This window comes from Crinia signifera, chromosome 3 (genome assembly GCF_055691185.1).
Source record: "Crinia signifera chromosome 3, ASM5569118v1, whole genome shotgun sequence".
Lineage (NCBI taxonomy): Eukaryota > Metazoa > Chordata > Amphibia > Anura > Myobatrachidae > Crinia > Crinia signifera.
The window spans coordinates 9,492,096-9,508,625 of record NC_139219.1 but is presented as its reverse complement, the minus strand read 5'-3'; the positions used below and the strand labels follow the sequence as shown (position 1 = coordinate 9,508,625).

The 16,530-nt window shown below is 44.5% G+C and overlaps 1 long non-coding RNA gene across 1 annotated transcript in view; it reads left to right on the top strand.

Annotated features, from left to right (window-relative positions):
- Window positions 1–4,876: 4,876 nt before the first annotated feature.
- The window catches only part of LOC146062445 (uncharacterized), a 133,088-nt gene continuing 121,434 nt past the window's right edge, over window positions 4,877–16,530 (top strand). Inside the window, exons 1-2 of the long non-coding RNA XR_014471321.1 lie at window positions 4,877–4,939; window positions 9,255–9,337. This is a non-coding gene — a long non-coding RNA (uncharacterized LOC146062445). The remainder of the gene's footprint in view (window positions 4,940–9,254; window positions 9,338–16,530) is intronic.

Genomic DNA, 16,530 nt, shown 5'->3' with positions numbered 1-16,530 from the left:
AGACCACACACATCCTCTCCTATCCAATCACATCCCCACTGTACAGACCACACATATCCTCTGTCCTATCCAATCACATCCCCACTGTACAGACCACACATATCCTCTGTCCTATCTAATCATATCCCCCCTGTACAGGCCACACATATCCTCTGTCCTATCCAATCACATCCCCACTGTACAGACCACACATATCCTCTCCTATCCAATCACATCCCCACTGTACAGACCACACATATCCTCTGTCCTATCCAATCACATCCCCACTGTACAGGCCACACATATCCTCTGTCCTATCCAATCACATCCCCACTGTACAGACCACACATATCCTCTGTCCTATCTAATCACATCCCCACTGTACAGGTCACACATATCCTCTGTCCTATCCAATCACATCCCCACTGTACAGACCACACATATCCTCTGTCCTATCCAATCACATCCCCACTGTACAGGCCACACATATCCTCTGTCCTATCCAATCACATCCCCACTGTACAGACCACACATATCCTCTGTCCTATCTAATCACATCCCCACTGTACAGGCCACACACATCCTCTCCTATATAATCACATCCCCATTGTACAGACCACACATATCCTCTGTCCTATCCAATCACATCCCCACTGTACAGACCACACATATCCTCTGTCCTATCCAATCACATCCCCACTGTACAGACCACACATATCCTCACCTATCCAATCACATCCCCACTGTACAGACCACACATATCCTCTCCTATCCAATCACATCCCACTGTACAGGCCACACATATCCTCTCCTATCTAATTACATCCCCACTGTACAGACCACACATATCCTCTGTCCTATCCAATCACATCCCCACTGTACAGACCACACATATCCTCTCCTATCTAATTACATCCCCACTGTACAGACCACACATATCCTCTGTCCTATCCAATCACATCCCCACTGTACAGACCACACATATCCTCTGTCCTATCCAATCACATCCCCACTGTACAGACCACACATATCCTCTGTCCTATCCAATCACATCCCCACTGTACAGACCACACATATCCTCTCCTATCCAATCACATCCCCACTGTACAGACCACACATATCCTCTGTCCTATCCAATCACATCCCCACTGTACAGACCACACATATCCTCTCCTATCCAATCACATCCCACTGTACAGGCCACACATATCCTCTCCTATCTAATTACATCCCCACTGTACAGACCACACATATCCTCTGTCCTATCCAATCACATCCCCACTGTACAGACCACACATATCCTCTCCTATCCAATCACATCCCCACTGTACAGACCACACATATCCTCTGTCCTATCCATTCACATCCCCACTGTACAGACCACACATATCCTGTCCTATCCATTCACATCCCCACTGTACAGACCACACATATCCTCTGTCCTATCCAATCACATCCCCACTGTACAGACCACACATATCCTCTCCTATCCAATCACATCCCCACTGTACAGGCCACACATATCCTCTGTACTATCCAATCACATCCCCACTGTACAGTACACACATATCCTCTGTCCTATCCAATCACATCCCCACTGTACAGACCACACATATCCTCTGTCCTATCTAATCACATCCCCACTGTACAGACCACACATATCCTCTGTCCTATCCAATCACATCCCCACTGTACAGACCACACATATCCTCTCCTATCCAATCACATCCCCACTGTACAGACCACACATATCCTCTCCTATCCAATCACATCCCCACTGTACATACCACACATATCCTCTGTCCTATCCAATCACATCCCCACTGTACAGACCACACATATCCTCTGTCCTATCCAATCACATCCCCACTGTACAGACCACACATATCCTCTGTCCTATCCAATCACATCCCCACTGTACAGGCCACACAAATCCTCTCCTATCCAATCACATCCCCACTGTACACACCACACATATCCTCTGTCCTATCCAATCATATCCCCACTGTACAGACCACACATATCCTCTGTCCTATCCAATCACATCCCCACTGTACAGTCCACACATATCCTCTGTCCTATCCATTCACATCCCCACTGTACAGACCACACATATCCTCTGTCCTATCCAATCACATCCCCACTGTACAGGCCACACATATCCTATGTCCTATCCAATCACATCCCCACTGTACAGGCCACACATATCCTCTGTCCTATCCAATCACATCCCCACTGTACAGACCACACACATCCTCTCCTATCCAATCACATCCCCACTGTACAGACCACACATATCCTCTGTCCTATCCAATCACATCCCCACTGTACAGACCACACATATCCTCTCCTATCCAATCACATCCCCACTGTACAGACCACACATATCCTCTGTCCTATCCAATCACATCCCCACTGTACAGACCACACATATCCTCTCCTATCTAATCACATCCCCACTGTACAGACCACACATATCCTCTCCTATCCAATCACATCCCCACTGTACAGTACACACATATCCTCTGTCCTATCCAATCACATCCCCACTGTACAGACCACACACATCCTCTCCTATCCAATCACATCCCCACTGTACAGACCACACATATCCTCTGTCCTATCCAATCACATCCCCACTGTACAGTCCACACATATCCTCTGTGCTATCCAATCACATCCCCACTGTACAGACCACACATATCCTCTCCTATCTAATCACATCCCCACTGTACAGGCCACACATATTCTCTGTCCTATCCAATCACATCCCCACTGTACAGGCCACACATATCCTCTGTCCTATCCAATCACATCCCCACTGTACAGACCACACATATCCTCTCCTATCTAATTACATCCCCACTGTACAGACCACACATATCCTCTCCTATCTAATCACATCCGCACTGTACAGGCCACACATATCCTCTCCTATCCAATCACATCCCCGCTGTACAGGCCACATATATCCTCTGTCCTATCCAATCACATCCCCACTGTACAGACCACACATATCCTCTCCTATCTAATTACATCCCCACTGTACAGACCACACATATCCTCTCCTATCTAATTACATCCCCACTGTACAGACCACACATATCCTCTGTCCTATCCAATCACATCCCCACTGTACAGACCACACATATCCTCTCCTATCCAATCACATCCCCACTGTACTGACCACACATATCCTCTGTCCTATTCAATCACATCCCCACTGTACAGACCACACATATCCTCTCCTATCCAATCACATCCCCACTGTACAGGCCACACATATCCTCTACTATCCAATCACATCCCCACTGTACAGGCCACACATATCCTCTCCTATCCAATCATATCCCCCCTGTACAGGCCACACATATCCTCTGTCCTATCCAATCACATCCCCACTGTACAGACCACACACATCCTCTCCTATCCAATCACATCCCCACTGTACAGACCACACATATCCTCTGTCCTATCCAATCACATCCCCACTGTACAGACCACACATATCCTCTGTCCTATCTAATCATATCCCCCCTGTACAGGCCACACATATCCTCTGTCCTATCCAATCACATCCCCACTGTACAGACCACACATATCCTCTCCTATCCAATCACATCCCCACTGTACAGACCACACATATCCTCTGTCCTATCCAATCACATCCCCACTGTACAGGCCACACATATCCTCTGTCCTATCCAATCACATCCCCACTGTACAGACCACACATATCCTCTGTCCTATCTAATCACATCCCCACTGTACAGGTCACACATATCCTCTGTCCTATCCAATCACATCCCCACTGTACAGACCACACATATCCTCTGTCCTATCCAATCACATCCCCACTGTACAGGCCACACATATCCTCTGTCCTATCCAATCACATCCCCACTGTACAGACCACACATATCCTCTGTCCTATCTAATCACATCCCCACTGTACAGGCCACACATATCCTCTCCTATCCAATCACATCCCACTGTACAGTCCACACATATCCTCTGTCCTATCCAATCACATCCCCACTGTACAGGCCACACATATCCTCTGTCCTATCCAATCACATCCCCACTGTACAGACCACACATATCCTCTCCTATATAATCACATCCCCATTGTACAGACCACACATATCCTCTGTCCTATCCAATCACATCCCCACTGTACAGACCACACATATCCTCTGTCCTATCCAATCACATCCCCACTGTACAGACCACACATATCCTCTCCTATCCAATCACATCCCCACTGTACAGACCACACATATCCTCTCCTATCCAATCACATCCCCACTGTACAGACCACACATATCCTCTCCTATCCAATCACATCACCACTGTACAGGCCACACATATCCTCTCCTATCCAATCACATCCCCACTGTACAGGCCACATATCCACTCTTTTCTTTTTTCACATTTTCCATCCTCCTGACCCCTGGCCAAACTGCTGGGTCACCGTATCACACAGCACAGCAGGAACCTCTGCATTCTGGTGGAATTAATGCGATAAAGAATACATTATCTATCCTTATGTATTAATGCCTATTTCCCTATAGATTGTAAGCTTGCAGGCAGGGCCCTCCTACCTTTGACTGTCTGAAAATACCCAGTTTGTTGTATCATTGCCTCCTATTGTAAAGCGCAACGGAATATGCTGCTAAGAAAATAAATCAATTATTGTCCAGTAGTTTAGTATACGTAAGATATTTGGATCCAGTCCAATTATTCTATTGAACACAAGAGGCATAAGAATTACGGAGACACATTTTCAATCGGTCCACTGCGGCTTATTTCTCCAGACCTTCTTTTATAGGACTGTGATACTATTGTGTGGCACTATGATTTAAACCTTTATATAATCTTCTTGTGTTTCTTTCACAGATGACTATTGATTGTACAGTAGAAAATCACTCAGAAGTCAAGGGAATAGATTCTATACAAGGTATAAACCTGGCATGTAGATTCGTAAGTGTCATACAGTATCCCAGAGATCAATAAACACATACAATTGCAAGTTATATAAGCAAAGGAAGAAAGTACATTTATTAGAGGTAATTATGTCTCCTAAACCAGAGCAGAAGATCTGCTGAGCCTGTTCTCCAAGGAGACGGACAGAAAAGTCTTAAAGGGCTCTTTCCGGTGATCTAGTTTATTAATACTTGTATTGTACATACAGTTTAAGATAAACTTAAAAGCATTTATGGAGGTTTATATAATGTAAAATTTCTTCTAGCAACCAGTTTGGTGGCTCATTTTCTCTCTTAAAAGTGAATTTAAAAAAAATAAAATTTTTGTAATAAATGTAAAATATTAAAATGTGCAGAGGAATTGAAAAATAATACAAAAGTGAAGAAAGTATAAGCTTCAACAAGTTTTACCTGGGATAACAGTATGCATATCTTTTTAAATATTATTGCGCTATAACTGGCATTTTTTTTCCAAAACAGCTCAGATTTTTTACGATTAAATTAGGTCAAGAACATATATTTAAAACGTATGCAAAATTCTTTTATTTTTACATCTAAAAATAAAAAAGATTACATTTTTAAACTTAAAATAAAAATGATTGCCCTTCCTTCGTTATTGAATATTTTGTCTAACTTCCATGCTATTTCTATTTTTTTTTTTTATAAATTATAACAAAACGGAAGCGCTACCCTTATATGCTAAATCCAGATTAAGGTGGGATACCTCGTTTCCTCTTTGTTGGGCCCCTGGCTATTTGACCTATTTGAGATTGTGAATAACAACTAACCCAATATTACTCGTTCCATTAGTTTGATAAAACATGATTTTGACAAATTGACCCATCTCCCCCTTTCTTATATTTCTATATATGCTTGGCGCACCTCCCATAGAAGACTGGGTCTGCCGATCGCACAATATTTTTACCATTACTGCATATTCATTTCTTTCAACATGGTGACTCGACAACAATTTTTTGATGCTGGCATCTCCATGGTCTCAGTTTAATTCACCAATTTATAGATGAGGATTGCTCCTTGGTACATTCTTTATCTCAATTAAAGGACCACTATCCCGCTTTACACATTCCGTTATACTCTTACTTCCAAGTTTGCAGTTATATAACACAAATGTTTTGTACTCTACAACTTTTGGAAAGGACTAATGCCTTAGATGTTATGATTTAACCTAGGCTTGGTACCTACTTCCTTATTATGTAACCATATTGGGCAGTACGGATGGTGTAATGTTTACATTACTGCCTCACAGCACTGAGGTCATGGGTTCTATTCCCACCATGTGTTATATATACGGGGCAGTACGGACGGTGTAATGGTTAGCATTACTGCCTCACAGCACTGAGGTCATGGGTTCTATCCCCACCATGTGTTATATATACGGGACAGTACGGACGGTGTAATGGTTAGCATTACTGCCTCACAGCACTGAGGTCATGGGTTCTATCCCCACCATGTGTTATATATATATATGGGGCAGTACGGATGGTGTAATGGTTACATTACTGCCTCACAGCACTGAGGTCATGGGTTCTATCCCCACCATGTGTTATATATACGGGGCAGTACGGATGGTGTAATGGTTACATTACTGCCTCACAGCACTGAGGTCATGGGTTCTATCCCCACCATGTGTTATATATACAGGGCAGTACGGATAGTGTAATGGTTAGCATTACTGCCTCACAGCACTGAGGTCATGGGTTCTATTCCCACCATGTGTTATATATACGGGGCAGTACGGATGGTGTAATGGTTATAGCATTACTGCCTCACAGCACTGAGGTCATGGGTTCTATCCCCACCATGTGTTATATATATGGGGCAGTACGGACGGTGTAATGGTTACATTACTGCCTCACAGCGCTGAGGTCATGGGTTCTATCCCCACCATGTGTTATATATACGGGGCAGTACGGATGGTGTAATGGTTACATTACTGCCTCACAGCGCTGAGGTCATGGGTTCTATTCCCACCATGTGTTATATATACGGGGCAGTACGGATGGTGTAATGGTTATAGCATTACTGCCTCACAGCACTGAGGTCATGGGTTCTATTCCCACCATGTGTTATATATACGGGGCAGTACGGATGGTGTAATGGTTATAGCATTACTGCCTCACAGCACTGAGGTCATTGGGTTCTATCCCCACCATGTGTTATATATACGGGGCAGTACGAATGGTGTAATGGTTAGCATTACTGCCTCACAGCACTGAGGTCATGGGTTCTATCCCCACCATGTGTTATATATACGGGGCAGTACGGATGGGGTAATGGTTAGCATTACTGCCTGACAGTGCTGAGGTCATGGGTTCTATCCCCACCATGTGTTATATATACGGGGCAGTACGGATGGTGTAATGGTTACATTACTGCCTCACAGCGCTGAGGTCATGGGTTCTATCCCCACCATGTGTTATATATACGGGGCAGTACGGATGGTGTAATGGTTAGCATTACTGCCTGACAGCACTGAGGTCATGGGTTCTATCCCCACCATGTGTTATATATACGGGGCAGTACGGATGGGGTAATGGTTAGCATTACTGCCTGACAGCACTGAGGTCATGGGTTCTATCCCCACCATGTGTTATATATACGGGGCAGTACGGATGGTGTAATGGTTACATTACTGCCTCACAGCGCTGAGGTCATGGGTTCTATTCCCACCATGTGTTATATATACGGGGCAGTACGGATGGTGTAATGGTTATAGCATTACTGCCTCACAGCACTGAGGTCATGGGTTCTATCCCCATCATGTGTTATATATATGGGACAGTACGGATGGTGTAAGGCATGGGTCCTCAAACTGCGGCCCTCCAGATGTTGTGAAACTACAAATCCCAGCATGCCTTGCCACAGTTTAACACTCCCTTACAGCAAAACTGTGGCAAGGCATGCTGGGATTTGTAGTTTCACAACATCTGGAGGGCCGCAGTTTGAGGACCCATGGTGTAAGGGTTAGCATTACTGCCTCACAGCACTGAGGTCATGGGTTCTATCCCCACCATGTGTTATATATACGGGGCAGTACGGACGGTGTAATGGTTACATTGCTGCCTCACAGCACTGAGGCATGGGTTCTATCCCCACCATGTGTTATATATACGGGGCAGTACGGACGGTGTAATGGATAGCATTACTGCCTCACAGCACTGAGGTCATGGGTTCTATCCCCACCATGTTTTATATATACAGGGCAGTACGGATGGTGTAAGGGTTAGCATTACTGCCTCACAGTACTGAGGTCATGGGTTCTATCCCCACCATGTGTTATATATACAGGGCAGTACGGATGGTGTAATGGTTAGCATTACTGCCTCACAGCACTGAGATCATGGGTTCTATCCCCACCATGTGTTATATATACGGGGCAGTACGGATGGTGTAATGGTTACATTACTGCCTCACAGCACTGAGCTCATGGGTTCTATCCCTACCACGTGTTATATATACAGGGCAGTACGGACGGTGTAATGGTTAGCATTACTGCCTCACAGTGCTGAGGTCATGGGTTCGATCCCCACCATGGCCCTAACTGTGCGGAGTTTGTATATTCTCCCCGTACTTGCGTGGGTTTCCTTTGAGTACCCCGGTTTCCTCCCACAATCCAAAAATATACTGGTAGGCTAATTGGCCCCCAATAAATTAACCCAAGAATTGTTAGTTTAGCTACTTGGTATAACACATAAATGTTACTTACTGGTGCCCCACACTTTTCGAACACTTCAATATTTCTATTGTTGTTTGAGTTTATATGTTTTTAGTTCTATATTGTGGATGAAGATTGTGTTCTTACTATGTTCTTTATCCCAAGTCACTTTTATTTGATTTTACTCCAAATTATCAAGAAACATCCCTGCTTATTTTAACAAAATGCCATATGGGGGGGGGGGGGGGGAGGACCTGTAACTTTTTTTGCAGGGGGGAGCTAAATATATAGTTACACCACTGGGGTTGGGCTAGCAGCAATCACCGAGGGGGTAAGTTTTCACTCCCCTATGTCTTCACCCGAAATGTTAATACACCTTGGTGCTGCTGCTGTTTACTTTTCCTTGGTAAAGAGGCAAAGATCGAAGTGTTATACGGGCAAAATAAGTGCAGATATAATGCATTTAACCTTTTATTTCCTATAATTACAAATATTATTCTTTCTTTTTACCCAAGGCCATATATATCATTATTATTTGTATGAGGGTTTCCCAGCTCCAGCCCTCAAGTTTCACCAACAGGTCATGTTTTGTGGATTTCTTTAATTATGCACAGGTGAGATCATCCGACCTACATCCACCGACAGAAATGGTCAAAACTTGGTTGAGGATGAAAACCACCTATCTATAGAATATATTGTAAGTACCAACCAACCAGCTCCTGGTTATGTCAAATTAACTAAAAAGCATTATCTAAAAATAGTAGCATCCCTGAGGCACCAGGGTCATTTAAGGGGTGGAGGTGGGGTGTTAGGTGACAAGGGCACTTGTCCCAAGGCCCTCACACATAGAGGAACCCAGCACATACTAGTCGCTGCAGCCAGCATTTGTAGACACAATGAGGATAGTGACGGGGGGGGGGGGGCACCGATGATGAGCAGGAGAAGCAATGGATCCGGTTAGCCGCTCTCTGCCAGGCCCCCTGCTCGTGGACTCTTCAAGTATGCTGATGCTGGGCACAGGGTAGAGGAACACTGGGGAACAGGGTGAAGGCTGTAACTGAGGTTCTGCTAATGAGGTAGTCAAAGCTGCCACAAGGGACTACATACAGTATACATACATTACAAATTTATATTGTAATTGATGGGAGACCCCAAAATTTTGTTAGCAAGGTCCCCCCTACAGACCTTAATCCGGCCCTGCAGGGCACACAGTTGGGGCTATGCCATAAAGACTTGAAATTAAAACAATGATGTTATAAAGTACCAAATGTTTAAGGTTGGTTGCTCCTGGGTTAATGCGACAATTCCATTATTGTATTTAACATTTTAAATAAAACTAATGCAGAGAATATTAATTCATTTCTAAAAAAAAAAAAAAAAAAAAGCCTGTAAAATATCAAATCACTAGGACATCAACATCATAAATTCTTCCTTCCAGTAATTTCAGTTCCGTGGGTTACGACACCTGCCTGGAAAACATTTGTTAATGGAATAAAGTCCTGTTAGAAATTCATATCTTCCATATTCTGTATAAGTTTGCAGCAAAATGTATTGTTTTAATATTGTGCCGTTGGCGAGTCTACGTCTCTCTGTTGCTTATTAAGCAAAAGGCTTCTACCAGCTAAACCTTCTGTGACCTACATCTATTAACTGGGAATGAACTGAGCCAAAGACGGACATGATTGTACATATTCATAGATTCAGCTGTCTAGAATATTCAAGAACATCTTGGTCGCCTAAATGTTCCTTAATAACTGATCTATGATGCTAATGTCAAGTCTGAAAAATACTGGGGTTCATGGTTCATGATCTCCAACCTTAATGAACAATAAAAGGAGCCGTCGTTTTCCATATTTATATGGTCATTGTTTGTTGAAAGAACAAGGCTAAGCATTGTATCGCGTTCTTGTATTGAGTCCTTTAAACTGTTCTCTAGATCACTACACAAATTGTACAAAAACAATAAAAAAAATGAATGCATAGCGGAACTAAAAGTATTGGAGAGATTTAATTAGGCGGCGGGTTAACCACCCGGCTCAAGCTCTGGGTCTAACAACTGGAGCTATTTGGAAGACAATTTTCCCACATGGTAAACCTGTAACTGACACTTTTTAACCCCTAGATTCCAGGTAAATTGTCTGGAGTCTATGGATCACTCCGTTGCACATTCGAGGATGCATTTAATGCAGATTTTTCCATGTACAGTCCCCTCTTCCCCAGTGTCTCTCTCATCCTGTTCTATCATATCTTCCTCTCCAAATCCACACTTCTCTTCTTATACAGTATCTCTCCCCCTCTTTCTCCATCTCTCATGTCTCTTTTCCAATTTTTCCCCTCTTCCCTACCAGCTACGCTCCAGCCTAAACCAATACAATATTCTGCCCAATATATCTTCTCTGGCACTCTATTGATGTTATCAATGCCAACAAGGACTCTCTGTGAAGCTCCAGCAGGCATAGGGAATGGGTACAATGGTGAACACAGGAAGACCATATGGAAAGAAAGCGAGGATCAAGGGGAGCGAGGCTTGTGGGTGGGTGATGGGCATGGAGACACGAAGGGGAGGCAGTTGGTTAGGATCTGATACATATAACATCTTTCTAACAACAAAATATATAAACGCCCAAAATCAATGAATCAATATTGATGGATACTGTGGGGCATATGTAATAGTGTTGGAGTTCCCCGGTGGTATGGGAGGCCAGCCGAACTTGGGTCCCATAACATAGGCTTCAATATGTCGGATCCAATAATAAAAACCATGGTTCCCAAACTGGCACCCTGGGATGTCTCTGGACACTTGCAGGAGAGTCTTGCATTATGGTCCTACTAGGCAAAACCAGTGCTTGTGGATACCAATAATAAAATACGTGTACAAACAGAAGCAAACCTTGTCCCTCACCACATAGCTGACCCTAAGGATGACCTATAAATACAACTAACTTATTTCAATATATTTTATCTGCTGTAACTTTCTCAATAAGGTACTTTTGGTCTAGGGTTGCCGTGAAAGAAATTTGGTATTCTACGGTGCGTGATTCAAAAATGTTTTGGAACCACTGGATTAATTGAAACAACGTTCAATAGATTCACACATATCCGCACAGTTTTCTTCCTGTGGCAACTAAACCAGCGATGAAAGCCGCGTTATTCTAATTATCCTTACAATTAATGTTATAAGAACCGGTTGAGCAAAATAAAAATAAAAGTCAGGAACACCGTAACAAAGGAATATAGACAATAAAGATGGTATTTTGAAGTTAGATACATTTTAACATTCATTTATTATTCATTTTGCATAGCATTAAAAAAAAAACATATTTTGATGTTGGTTGCCATTGGAAATTAATGTTTTTAATCAAATTTGGAACGCTCAAGTACATTAACGAGAGCCATAAATCATAACAGTAAAACCACCTAGAAAACAATAAGGAAATAAAAGCACAGTAGTGATCTGAGATATATAAGTAACCAATGCTGAAGCTGTACGGCATGAAAGCGCTATGACTTTCAGCTGGTTACACGCCAAGGGCCGTATTCAGATCTGTGCGTTGGCCTGTGTATACTCGCAGCCGAGCAAATAGGTCAGCTCTTCCCACCGCTCTGTGCACTTCAACCTGACGAACGATGCACACTCACACAGGTCTTTAACCCTTTCCCTGACACTCCTGAGAATTTTCCGGGCTATGCTCCAGTGCCCAGACTGGCAAACCCGTAAAATTCTTGGGATAGCCGCTGAATGCGCTGCTTAGCGCCGGGCAGCACCACTGAGCTGAGCGCTGAACTCAGCTTTAGCCGATGCCTGGCTCCGGCTGCCCTGCCCCGCCTCCTCCCCCCGGCTGTTTGTGACAGGACCTTGTCACTCACAGCCGGGATGCCGGGGCAGAGCCCCCCCCCCAGCTACAGATGCCAGAGCACATCTTTAACTAGAATGCCCCCCCCCCCCCTCCCTCCCCCCAGTGTTGCTTGTCGCCACTGGCATCAGAAAGTGTGAACACACTTGCCGAAATCAATATGCTTAACGATATCGTTCATGATTTCCCTTGCAGTCCAGAATGAACGATACAGTGCGTACACACTGACCGATTTGGTAAATGATAAATATAAAGTTACGGTATACCGTATATTTTGCTTTGCCAGTGACAATTTTGGTTTCTGAAATGAGATCGTTATCGTTCGTTTCGCAGGAGTACACATCATTAACGTGCACACTACACGATATGCACGATAATACTGAGGACGATATCGCTATTGTGCATATTGTTTACAAATATCTTATAGTGTGTACCAATTTTTTTAATGTTTTTTTTTTTTAAATGTTATCCAGTTCCATAGGCCCCATAGCAAAAGTTGGTAAGGGCCTCTATATACCAACCAATGGTGATAAATGTATATAACACATGTAACATACACAGGGAAGATGGGTCCCCTCATCTCTGGGCCCCATAGCAGCTGTACCCCTTGCACCTACTGAATGCTAGTTACGCCCTTGAGTTCAGTCTGAGATACTTAAGTGGAGAGGATCATTTAAAGTTGGGGTAACACTAGGCTCCCCGTTAGTGATTAAGATCTGCCATTGAGTTCTGTATCTTATCAATTCCTTATCCTACCAAAAAGCATAATATTTATTTTTAAAATAGCAAATTAGATTTATACTTTATATATTAACATTTCCGACTGAAGGGCAGCTCTGTGACTTGTTATTATGCTTCACAATTAGATATCATGGAACCAGAAGATGCTGATGTGTCTCAATGACATATTCTCCCAGCCGGACTGGTGAATGATATGCCTGACAACTCTTAATAAGGTGCCGCACAGACAGGGTGCTGTAGCGTTGTAGCTTGTGTCTGAAACCTTACCACGAATTGTAATATATATACTGTCACAGGATGATCTTTTTCATTAACATATGACTCAAAGCAAGAATGGCCAGCAAAACTGAAACATTCTGTTGTCCTAGATCAGTATACTGTGGTATAAAATACAGCGTATATAATATTCAAAAACCTAAGAACTGGAAATACGGCAGAAGCCGGGTACGAATTCAGTCATATTTCCATATGACTGCCAGCGAATAAGCCTATTTCAGGCGTATTCTTTTTAGTAAATTTCCCCTACTGTGTCCAAAGGGAATATTCTATCAAAAATATATTGTCATCCAGGGCCGGAGTTAATAGCCCAGGGGGGCGAGCGCAAAGAAGCCCCTTGCAGGCTCACTGTGCTCGCCACGCTGCGGGCCTGACGGTCGGGATCCCCACTGTCGGAGCGTCATCCAGAACCCCACATAATCACTTGTCCCCTAGGATAAGATGAGAAGACCACATTGGGGCGTCACTACATCACACATGACTATAAAAAGGACTCTTACAATGAAGGCGCAGGCCGCTTCCCGGAGTCACACTAAAGTGCAACTTCTACACAGTGACAGGAGCGAGGCGCTGCCGTGTGACATTATCCTGCAGCAACCGGCTCCTGTCACTGGGAAGGAGCCATCATTGCACGCCCTAGTTACCGGTGGAAGCACACTATCACCGTGGATCCTGGGTACTTCCCCAGAGTCATATATCTGTGGGAGCTTCGACTCAACCAAGTCCACTTTAAGACATCAGCGTGAGCTTCATGGGGCCCAGCCCCTTTCCATGGGGCCCCACCGACACAATGGCTTTCTGCAGGACCCTATTGGCCACACCGGATGTCACCGGATGTCACCGGCCCTTGTGCCCCACTGAGTACAGTAAAGTACTTATAACATACATCATTAACCCCTTGAGTGGTGGGTTTTGCTGGGGCAGGACAAACCTACCAGGGCAGGTTTGTCCTGCCCCAGCAAAACCCAGCACAGTTCATAGGAAGCCGCCAGCCCCCCCCCCCCCCCTTACCTTTGCTCCGGCGTTAGTACACCAGAGCTCCCCTGCGGCCCCAATCTGTCAATCATCACCCAGGAGGCAGGCTTGGGGATGTTTCGCAGCGGCTCAGGAGGACTCTGGTGCCTGGACTCTCCCGAGTCCCCCGAGCCACCCCGAACATCCCCGAGCCTGCCGGCTACATCATTACAGGATGGTGATTGGCGGCTGGCGGCGGGGGAGCTCCGGCGTACGATCGCCAGGTACACCGGAGCGGAGGGACCCGGGGGGACAAACAGGAGGGGTGGGGGGTGAGGAGGACCCCCAGGAGAGGTGGGGACCCCTAAAGGTAGTGCGCCACTGGTGCTCTGATTAAGGCCCCACTGGCGCACACCTACTACATAGTGGTATGCCCCTGTGTCATCTTGAGTGGTATGCCCCGAAATTTTCCGGGACAGCCTGCTGCGGCAGTGCAGATGAGCCCGGAAAATTTCCGGCCATACCACTCAAGTGGTTAAAGGAAAACTGAACAATGGGTCAGAAATCTGATACATACTGTGGGAAACAATTGGGTCCGTCTGATAATGGATGAGAGAGAGAGAGACAGAGACAGAGAGAGAGAGAGAGACAGAGAGAGAGAGAGAGACAGAGAGAGAGAGAGGGAGGGAGAGAGAGAGAGGGAGAGAGAGGGAGAGATGCCTTTTTATTCTTTCCCTGTCCTCTTATGTTGAGAGCTGTACGATGGGTATGATAGTGTTACTACATACAGTATTGCACAAAACCTATTTATTTATTGTTTTTATTTGCCATCAATACTGCTGTGCTGAATAGACAAAGGAACATTCTGAATTTATGTGCAGAGAAGTCTAAATCAAGTACAAATAGAATGATAGATATACTGTTTCATACCAATCAGAACCTTTTATGGCTGCTTTCGAGATGGGATCTGTCTTTACCTAAAGACACGGAACACTCCATCATACTGGAGTCCAAATGACATCATGTTGTTTATTGGGATTTTCAAATAAATGTGTCTGCGGTTTATGGAGTATTACAAGAAACATTTTATATTGTCTGAAGTACGAGATGCAGCAGCTGGAATAACATGCGGAGTGTTCTCTCTGGCCTGGAGGAATATCTAAGACTGGAACCCAGGGATCATTATGTTGACCCTATAAAGACCAACATGCATTGAGTCCACCATTGAAGATTGACATGGCCAGAAGGTCTACAATGGTATGGTCGACAGTGAAAGGGTCGACATGAGTTTTTCAAGGCGGGGGGGTTTTGAGCCGACATGTGGTATTTCATACCCTACCATCCACTACGGCGCGATGGGAGAATAAAATAGTGTGCCAGAACCACAGCCAACCATGGGAGTGGGACGCGGTACACTTAGACGGTGTCCATGTCGACTATGTCGACATTCGGGACAAATAACATGAAAAACTCATATCAACCTTTTGACTGTCGACATTCCGACCCTGCTGACCGTAGCCATGTCAATCTATTTCACCTTCAGCGGTCGACCTAATGCCACCTAAACCACAGTGGCTCATTGGAACTCAATTGGAGCACCTCATCCCATTAATACCCAAAACGCACTTTAGAGAGGTTCCCCACAAGCTAACAAGTCCACATCGGAACGGGACACCTCCAGCGACCAATTGGGATTACAAATTGGACTCCAGCTTCTTTTCCCCACTTCCCCACTTGTTGAGGTCTACCAGAGCAGGTTATATCAATTGGTCCACTTGTTGTTTTTAAAGTGTTCTTTACTTATAGTTTTTATTGTATGTCATGTGATACAAATTAAATATTTTTTTACTGTACAGATTGGTTGACTCATTAAAATACATGAGTGCTGCAACACCCCCCCCCCCCCCCTTTTTTTCCCCCCAAGAGATCTAAAATTATGTTGAGTGCTTCTGCGTAATTAACTATTTGCCAACATGTTGAATCCTTCAACCAGCCTCGAGGGAACTTCATGGTACACTAGTTCAGCATAGGCATAGAAGTGGGACCAGAGGTGCTCTCAGCTGTG